The sequence below is a fragment of the Mustela putorius genome, unplaced genomic scaffold, assembly GCF_011764305.1.
Source record: "Mustela putorius furo isolate JIRA1106 unplaced genomic scaffold, ASM1176430v1.1 tig00003932_pilon_pilon_pilon:0A:0A, whole genome shotgun sequence".
In the NCBI taxonomy this organism is placed as follows: domain Eukaryota; kingdom Metazoa; phylum Chordata; class Mammalia; order Carnivora; family Mustelidae; genus Mustela; species Mustela putorius.
In genome coordinates this window covers 7,729,099-7,738,275 of record NW_025422077.1, presented here as the reverse complement: position 1 = coordinate 7,738,275, position 9,177 = coordinate 7,729,099, and positions in this window count along the sequence as shown.

The window sequence follows — 9,177 nt, the reverse complement described above, 5'->3', positions numbered from 1 at the left end:
TCTCAAAGTTTGAAGCTTTCTGGTTGTGCTTCTTTTTTTAATCTCTCTTGGTTTAACTCATTCTTTTAATGTTTTAAGGTCTTTTGTTCTGGACGTTTTGGGTGGGCGGTAGAAACAGGCACTCAGTTTGCTGTGTCGATTCAGTATCTAGTCTTTCTTACAGATTCAGCATTGTACTGAATATAAGCCAATGTAGTAACTCAGTTATTTTTCTTAATTATCATTGTGTGCTCTGAAATTATAATACCTTCAGAGGCTGTCCGTTTGGGTAGCCCTACTTTACCCAATGACTAAGCGACCCTCGAAGTAGAAAGCCATCAGAAGTCTCAGGGTTATTGTTTCTTGTAGTTATAAAGTGTCACTTCTCACTCCTTTCAATATGCCTTGCTATTATAATTGGTAGTCTTATGTTTTATATAGTTTCTTTTTCTTTAGACAAAGAAAAGAAAAGAAAAGAAAAGAAACATGTGTTACAGAAACTTCTGCTCCTTAGTCCTCCCTTAAAGGGAGACGATTATTTCCCTTTTTGCCATTACATTATATAAGAACAGTTTCTCAGATTACTTCTTTTAAAATATGTGATGTTTTATTATAATTGTGCTTTTTTAAAAACCTTGGAACATGGGGCGCCGGGGTGGCTCAGTGGGTTAAGCCTCTGCCTTTGGCTCAGGTCATGATCCCAGGGTCCTGGGATCGAGCCCCGCATCGGGCTCTCTGCTCCGTGGGGAGCCTGCTTCCTCCTCTCTCTCTGCCTGTCTCTCTGCCTACTTGTGCTCTCTATCTGCCAAATAAATAAATAAAATCTTTAAAAACAAACAAACAAACAAACAAACAAACAAAAACCTTGGAACAAAATCAGTTTGGTTTGTTTAACCTGGACCCTGCATTTGAAGAGTGCATTACATAACTCAGTTCTCAAGTTGTTCTAATATCTTCAGGGTATGGGTCAATTTTGTGGTTAATTTTATATATTAACTTGACTGGGCCATGATGTCCAGCTAGGTGATGAAACATTAATTTGGATGTTTCTTTTCCTTTTTTGAATTTATTATTTATTTGTCAGAGAGAGAGAGAGAGCACAAGCAGGGAGAGCAGCTGGCAGTGGGAGAAGCAGGCTCAATCTTAGGACCCTGAGATCATGACCTGAGCCAAAGGCAGATAGATGCTTAACCAACTGAGCCACCCAGGCATCCCTCTCTGGATGTTTCTTTGAGGGTGTTTTTGGATGACATTTACATCTGAATCAGTGGACTTTGAGTAAAGCAGATTGACCTCCATAAGGTAGGTGGGCTTCATCCAGTCAGTTCTGCCAGCAAGTAGTTCTGCCAGCAAGTAGTCTTTGGACTTGAACTGCTGCATCATCTCTTCCTGAGTCTCAGGGCTGTGGCCCCTTCTGCAGATTTTGAACTTCCCAGCCTCCATATTTACATGCTCCAATTCCTTAAAATAAATCTCTTTATATCTACACTTATATAGATATAAACATAATATTAAGTAGGGGTGCCTGGGTGGCTCAGTTGTTAAGCCTTTGCCTTCGGCTCAGGTCACGATCCCAGGGTCCTGGGATCGAGCCCCACATTGGGCTTTCTGCTCAGCAGGAAGCCTGCTTCTCCCTCTTCCATTCCCTCTGCTTGTGTTCCCTCTCTCGCTGTGTCTCTGTCAAATAAATAAAATCTTTTTTAAAATATTAAGTAAAAAATTTATAAAACATATACATTTGTAGAAATATGTATAAATATATTACATATATCATATATTAAATATATTTTACGTATATGTACTTAACTCTAAATTGACTTGGAGTCCTTGCATATTTTCACACGGAGCAGTAGATGTTACAGAAATCAGAATCAAAACGACACATATCCATGTATCTGCTTTGAGAACTAGAAATCAAATTCCTTTTTAGGTGGCCCTTTTGTGGGGACACCTGGGTGGCTCAGTCAATTAAGCATCTGCCTTCAGCTCAGGTCATGATCCCAGGGTCCTGGGATCAAGCCCCATGTCAGCGGGCTCCCTGCTCAGTGGGGAGTCTGCTTCTCTCTCTCTCTATTTCAAGTAAATAAACAAAATAAAATAAAGCAAAGAATCCCTTTTGTGGATCTCCTTGTTTGTTACTGCCTTTATAGATACCCGTAGACTCTGAACTCTATTTGCCCACTACCAACCACAATGGCAGCCTTGTTTCTAGTCTACTGGGCATTTCCTCAATGTTGGCTCCAGTTCAACTACCAGAAGTGCTGTTGTGCAGCTACGACTTCATACCTTTGCTACATTCCTTGAGTTTGCACTTGACATCGTCTCCCAGTCTTCTTGGACTTCTAGTTTCTGGATACCTTCATGATCAGATGACTGACCTTCACTCATTTCCACATCAGCCAGACCGCTGCTCTTGGCATCCAGGTGTTCTTCTCTGCTTCCCACCATAATGAGTGCCACGGCTCTCACACTGGTTTTTCCCAACGTTCACAACAACCTGACAAACTGGCCAGTGTCTTTTGTTTTCATTTCTAATGTAGCTCATATATTTTCACGTTCTATAATGTGAAGTTGGCTTGAAAGGAAGGACAACATTTTGCAAATAGGAAGACTATTTTTAAAACATCAGTATGTTGTCACAAGCACCTGGGAACCTTGGGGAGGATTATTGAGACCTGATGATTCTAACAGAATAAATAATCAAGCGAAATAACTGAGTGGCACTTACGCTGTTAATAATACAGACCTAGAGCTGAAGTTCTACTTGACTCAGTTGGGGTGAAGTCAGGAGACATGCAGCGCATCAGTAGGTCTAACAGAGTAAGTTTCTATTACCACCATCAACAAATTACCTCCCATGGAGTGGCTGGAGACAACACATATTTGCTGCTTTATCATTCTGGAGGTCAGAAGTCCAAACATTTTCGCTGGACTAAAATCAAGGTGTCAGCAGAACTGTGTTCCTTTTGGAGGCTCCCGTGGATCTGTGCCTACCTGCCGATCCCTGCTTCCAGAGACCACAAGCATTTCTTGTCTCAGCGGCCCTCCCATCCTTGCAACCTCTGCTTCCATCGTCACACCCACTTTTCTGACTTGGACCCTCTGCATCCCTCTCGTAAGACCCTTTGTGATGATGCTGGGCCCCTGCAGATAATCCAGGATAATCTTCCCATCTCAAGATCCTTAACTGCTAAATTCCTTTGGCCATGTGAGGTAACATATTCACAGGTTTTGGGGGTTCGGCTGCAGATGTCTTTAGGGAGACCATTATTCTACCCATTAGAGTAAGTGACAAGGTGAAATGGAACATGCAGGTATCACATTTCATAGACTGAATGAGCAGCTACAGGAAGTAGTGACACTCCCCCACTCCCCCAGGGTTCCAACAAAGGGAAGATGCTGGCATGTTGAAAATGTAGAAGCTTAAAGAGAAGGCCCACAGAGCAGAAACCTACAGCTCTGAGGACAAGACACCAGCTGCTAGTGGTGGCCTCTGAGGGGACAATGAGGCAGTGGCTTCAAAGGTTAGGAGGACAGCAGACTGCTCCCTTTGGAACAAAGTACAACTTAGAGGGGGATGAAGCACGGCTTCCGATGCCGACCCGAACAGGAAGCTACCAAAAGGAGTAGGTCCCTTTCCTTCCTCCTGCCTCCTAGTCTTTCTCAAGTGCTCCTTACTGACACTCCAAGAGGGAGGTTGAGGGCACAGGAAAATTGTGGGTACAGCCCCAACCCCAGCATTACAAAGCAGAACATAGGACCTAAGTCAGAACTGGAGAGACAATAGTTTTACAAGTGGTATATAACTCAACGCAGTGAAAAGCGACAAGCATAAATCCGGGAATCCTGGGTGGCTCAGTCGGTTAAGTGTCTGCCTTCAGCTCAGGTCATGATCCCAGGGCCCTAGGGCCAAATCCCACATCGGACTCCTTGCTTGGTGGGGAGCCTCCCTCTCCCTCTGCCTGCTGTTCCCTCTGCTTGTGCTCTCTCTCTCTCTGACAAAATCTTAAAAAAAAAAAAAAGGCATAAATCCATCAATTGTTTTGATTCTGTATCCCTAAAGTAAGACTTGTTTGCTCAGTTCATTGTTTTTTTATATTTTGTAGCTTCAGATCACTTTAAGACACATGTGTGGAAACTATATGGTGTTTTTAGATAGACTCTACATAATACAAAGGTTACCACACTTTTTAGAAAGAATGTACTCTTATAAGGGCCTACTTAACCGGAGGGAGCCATTTTGTTGTTTACACAGTAAACTTAGATTGACCCTATGCAGTAAACTTAGATTGACCCTATGTAGTAAACTTAGATTAACCCTATGCAGTAAACTTAGATTGACCCTGCCCCTCCCAGAGGAACTTACTTGCAAAGCCCAGATACAAGGGCAGGTCAGGCCACGTGGAGACATCCAATCAGTAGAGCGCTCATACTGTCTCCCTGGCTATAGGGAGAGTGGGCCTCACCTTTTCGTCGCCAATTCTGACCAAGGTGATAGGCTAGTTCAAATATCTACTAGGGTAAATTGTAATCTCATTGGCCACCTGTGTGTAGCTAGGCTCTACCACATGGCCTTTGCTCTATAAAAGTTAGTCTTTGAGGCAGGGAAGGGTCGCCCCTTTGTAAGAGACGGCCCTGACTGGTCAGTTTGATTCTCGATGCTTGGCACGAAATAAAGCTTTGCTTGACCTTCGCTTTGTATCAGTCTCGTTCCTTTGGTTACGGACCCAACACTCTTGTGTTATTTTGTTTTATAACACTCCATGCGATCTCCCTAAATCCCTTCTGGTATATATTTAGCTTGTAATTAAAGCTTGTAATTAAATTGTCTTCATTTGAGACACCTGAGTGGCTCAGTCAGTTGAGCATCTGACTTTGGGTCAGGTCATGATCCCAGGGTCCTGGGGTTGATCCTCTGCGTCGGGCTCCCAGCTCAGTGGGGAACTTGCCTCCTCCTCTTCCTCTGCTGCTCCCCCTGCTTGTTTTCTCTCTCTCTCTCAAGTAAATAAATATCTTAAAAAACAAAACAAAACTATTAATTCATTTGTTTGAGGATTTCATACCATTCTTTGATATAACTGAAGACAACTCAGGATAACTCAAAAACAAGAGGAAAATTTCTGGAGTACTACAGTGGATGGTTTCTTCAAACCTTTTCATAATAATAAGTGAAAAGAAACCCATAGAGGAAACATCCTGAGTCAGATGTTCAGGTTAAGAGACATATATGCTATTTTGAGAGTGCAATCGTTGCATTTTGACTTATATATTTTTTTAAAATTTCTTTTCAGTGTAACAGAATTCATTGTTTATGTACCATACCCAGTGTTCCATGCAATACATGCCCTCCATAATACCCACCACCAGGCTCACCCAACCTCCTACCCCCGCCCCTTCAAAACCCTCAGATTGTTTTTCAGAGTCCATAGTCTCTCATAGTTCATCTCCCTCTCTAGTTTCCCTCAACTCCCTTCTCCTCTCCATCTCCCCATGTCCTCCGTGCTATTTGTTATGCTCCACAAATAAGTTAAACCATATGATAATTGACTCTCTCTGCTTGACTTATTTCACTCAGCATAATCTCTTCCAGTCCTGTCCATGTTGATAAAAAAGTTGGATATTCATCCTTTCTGATGGAGGCATAATACTCCATAGTGTATATGGACCACATCTTCCTTATCCATTCGTCCGTTGAAGCGCATCTTGGTTCTTTCCACAGTTTGGCGACCATGGCCATTGCTGCTATGAACATTGGGGTACAGATGGCCCTTCTTTTCACTACATCTGTATCTTTGGGGTAAATACCCAGTAGTGCAATCGCAGGTTGACTCATATTCTGACCTCATGTTTTGATGGCTTGTGTGAAGTCTTTCCAGACATAGTTCTTAGTTTTCAAACACCAGATTTGTGTTCTGTGTTACTCTGTGTTCTCTAATATGATCTTCCTATTATCAAGTTGTTCTTCAGTTACAAATGCAAGACTAGGGCACCTGGGTGGCTCAGTGGGTTAAGCCTCTGCCTTCAGCTCAGGTCATGATCCCGGGGTCCTGGGATCAAGCGCCAAATCAGGCTCTCTGCTCAGTGGGGAGCCTGCTTCCTCCTCTCTCTCTGCCTGCCTACCTACTTGCGATCTCTGTCTGTCAAATAAATAAATAAAATATTTAAAAAACAAACAAACAAAAAACAAAAGCAAGACTAAAAGAGCTGAATATCCTCGTGTCTATCTAGCATCATGTGCTCCATGTTGACTTCTAGAACATTCTAGAATGTGCCAGGCTTGAGCATCTGCAGTGCTTTGGTTGGTGTTCCCTTTCGTTCTCAAGTCAACTCATCATGAAGCTCTTAGGTCCTAGCCTTGGTTGGCTAGTTTGGCTTTGGACCCCATTCAGTACACTTTCTTGTCCTAATAACCCAGAAATGACTTCAAGATAAAATATTTGTTGAACTGCTTCTCATCCCTCATCCTCAACAATTCTGTTTCCTTTCCTCTCCTGCATTTATAAATGCAATCTTTTGACTTGGAACCATGGCCCTAAATTAGTGCAACTCTAAAAGTTGTACTTTCTTTTAAAGTCATTGTTTAATCACTTCCTTGGAATCCTTTTGTAGGTAGATTTTTAAGAAAAAGAAGCCAATACAAGGAAAACACAAATTATACCAGGAATTTATTCCAGAAGCTTTGTTCAGGATCAACTGGGTCTGTGTAGATTCTTCCTCTTTCCATACACATTTGACATTTCCATCTGTTCAATAAAGACTATGTTCAAAGTAGTAATCCTAAAAAACTGTTGATAAATATCCGAAAGTAACAAAAAGTCTTGGAATATGTGACACGCATTGTAACTATTGAGGCAGGAAATAATAAATTAACTATAGAAAATTGATTTTTCAACAAGAGTTGATACTTGAAGTTTCCTGTTTAAGAAATTTTATTTCCTTAATTTCTATTTTACCACTACTTTATTTTCTATTATTTTTGTTGGTGATAAAGCTTCTTTGAAGATTGCTATCTTTTTTTCTTTTTCTTTTTTCCAAATGCTACTGTGCTTTTGTTTTATTAACACTATTTTGCTCTTAGTTTGGCTTTTTCCTCCCACCCTTACAGTAACCATAAATTTTTCCTAATTTTTATATTTTAAATCTTTACTATTCTCACATCTTCTTATCAATTCATGTTTTGAATGGTAATTATTTTGTCCCTAATAATTGATTGACCATTTGCATCTTATTATTACCTAAGTAACTGCAGTATATATCATTTATTTTTTCCTCTCTCAATTTCTTCTATATTCTCATTAATAATCGAAAATTGGGGTTTATATAACAAATTTTATTACATTTCCCAGGCAAGTGTATCAAAGTGGGGAGGTGATTAGTCATAGGGTATATATATAAAAGAGATAAAAGATATAGATATAGATATAGATTCATTTGTACTGTTTATGTTCTTCATAGTATGTTCATATGCATATGATTTCTAATATTTCTAATATTTCATTTTGTAGCCTGTCTTTTTCTTCACTCCGATTCCTTTCATTTATACCTAAAGACTTCTGTTCTGGGAGGTCCCCCCTTCTGATTTTGGGTGATCTAAGTAATTCAGCTTAATCCTTTTGCTAAGAACTAGAAGAGCTGAACAATTATTTTTTAAAAATCTTTGAAGGCATTGGGGAATTGAGAACTCAATGAAGAATCAGGGACCCAACATCTTACGAAAGAAGGGAGATGGGCATTGCATTTGGGTCTCTGGAGCTTCCAGAAGAGGTGGTTGAGAGGCTGAGTAGTTCAACAGAGGGTGACACATTCATGAAGTTAAGTAGAAAAAGCTGGAGTTCAGAGACTACCAAAGAGGAGGATCCTAATACCCTTTTAAAGTGGCTTCAAATAATCCCAATCTTTGACTGAACTCAGGTTATCTGGGATAGCTTGAACTCTTTGCTATTAACAAGAAGAAAACCATAAATCCTCTCTACTGAAAGAGACTATCATCCTAAACTTCAATTTTTCAATTTTTCCCTATAGTTTTTCACATACAATATCCAATATTTCTTTTAAAATATTCATAAGTCTATAAAGAGACAAGTTACTGTGATAGATAACCAAAGTGGGAAACACAACAAAAATAGACTTATGGAATCTAGATAATCAGACACAGACCTCAAAATAACTGTACCTAATTGTAATTGTAATTGTAATTGTAACTGTAATTGTATAGTACTAATTCCCTAATGAGATCAAGGGGAAAAAAGATAAAAATAACCCATATCAAGAATGGGAAAGGGGGGGCGCCTGGGTGGCTAAGTGGATTAAGGCCTCTGCCTTCAGCTCAGGTCATGATCTCAGGGTCATGGGATCTAGCCCCGAATTGGGCTCTCTGCTTAGCAGGGAGCCTACTTCCTCCCCTCCCTCTCTGCCTGGCTCTCTGCCTGCTTGTGGTCTCTCTCTCAGTCAATTAAATAAATAAAATCTTTTTAAAAATAAATAAATAAATAAAAAGAATGGGAGAGGGGATGGGGTGCCTGGGTGGCTCAGTCATGTAAGCATCTGCCTTTGGCTCAGGTCATGATCCATGGTCCTGTGATCAAGCCCAACATTAGCCTCCCTGCTCAACAGAGAACCTGCTTCTCCCTCTCCCACTCCCCCTGCTTGTGCTCTCGTGCGCGCTCTCTCTCCCTCTCTCTCTCTCTGTCAAGTGCATAAATAAAATCTTAAAAAAAAAAATGGAAGAGGGGACACTGTTACAGATCCTACAAATATTTGAAATGTTGTAAGGATATTAAAACCAATGTGAATACCTAGAATTTTTTTTATCTAGAAAAGCACGGTTTACCTAAATGGACACAAGAAAATCTCTATAGTCCTGTAATAATGAAAGAAATGGAATGCATAATTTAAACTTTCCACTAAAAATAAACCCAAATCCAGATGAATTCGCTGGTGAGATTTATCAAATATTTGAGAAAGAAATAATGCCAATTGTACATTAACTTTTCCAGAGGAGAGAAAAAGTGAGACACTTGACATTTTGTCTCCCAAGGCCAGTGCTACCTTGATACCAAAACCTGACAAGAACATTATAAAAAAAAGAAAATAATAGGCCAATACAACATAAATGTTAAAAAAAAAATCAAATCAACTATTAGCAAAACAAGTCCAACAATGTCTGGTGAATACATTGTGACCAAAGTGGGGTATTCC